Genomic DNA, 1079 nt, shown 5'->3' on the forward strand with positions numbered 1-1079 from the left:
TTTTTAGTGACAATTATCTGGAGTTGACTAGTGTTGATTGGAGAGTTGATGGCTGATGTGGCTCTGGGGCAAAATGATCTAAAAGTGTTAAATGACCTCTGATGGGTGTGGGCTTATATAAACACTGGCATTGTGCTGATTTTGACACCCTCAGAGTTAAATTAACACTGATGGTTTTGCTGTGTAGATGATGCAATCACCATCAATTATTGTCCAATAATAATAAGCTTAACTAAAAGGCAATACATTTGTAAAAGCCGTCTACAGCGTGTATGTAAAATAAAGATCAAGTGTACAGTCAATGAGCGAGCTGGCATGATGGAAACTCAGACATAAAGAAGCAGAAGAAGAAGTCATTGACCATGTGTGTGTTTTATTTTATTTTTTTTCAAAAGTTGCATATAAAACAGCCTCATGCTATAAAACAATAATAACCCAGCCACAATAACAGTAAAGCCATTCACTAACAAATAGCACACCATGCTTTTCCAGAGTTTTACAAATCTCTGTGTTATTTCCCCAAAGGACTGTAACTCCAGGCACCATAAAATGCGTGGAAACAGTTGTGTGCATTTAGAGACCATTATACAAGTAAACAGCACAACACACACGCATGTGGGTATGCTCACACATACACAAGACCACACACACACACACACACACTCACACACGACGCACAGATATACACACACTGAATACACTACCACTACTACCACCCAATACCTGATGACCTGTACTTATTTATTATTGTACAGCTGGTTGAATGAGGTCAACTATATGGTTTTATGCCATTAGTTCAAATTTAATTTGTATTATAATTTATTTTACTTTGGGCAAGATAAGAGTATTGTTGCTTTTATCACTTTTTTCTGCATGGTTTAATGTAATATTGATGCCAATACAGTACTGCAATGGACTCAAACAGCATTGGCAGATGAAGAGTTGTTATACTATATTTACTTTTTTTCTTTTCTAGGCTTTATTCAGATGGTATATTGTTCAATTTGCTGTGTATTACTCTAACACTATTGTCATTACTGATAACCTTTATGTGTTTACTGTAACTTGTGTTGGATATT

This window comes from Centroberyx gerrardi, chromosome 13 (assembly GCF_048128805.1).
Source record: "Centroberyx gerrardi isolate f3 chromosome 13, fCenGer3.hap1.cur.20231027, whole genome shotgun sequence".
Lineage (NCBI taxonomy): Eukaryota > Metazoa > Chordata > Actinopteri > Beryciformes > Berycidae > Centroberyx > Centroberyx gerrardi.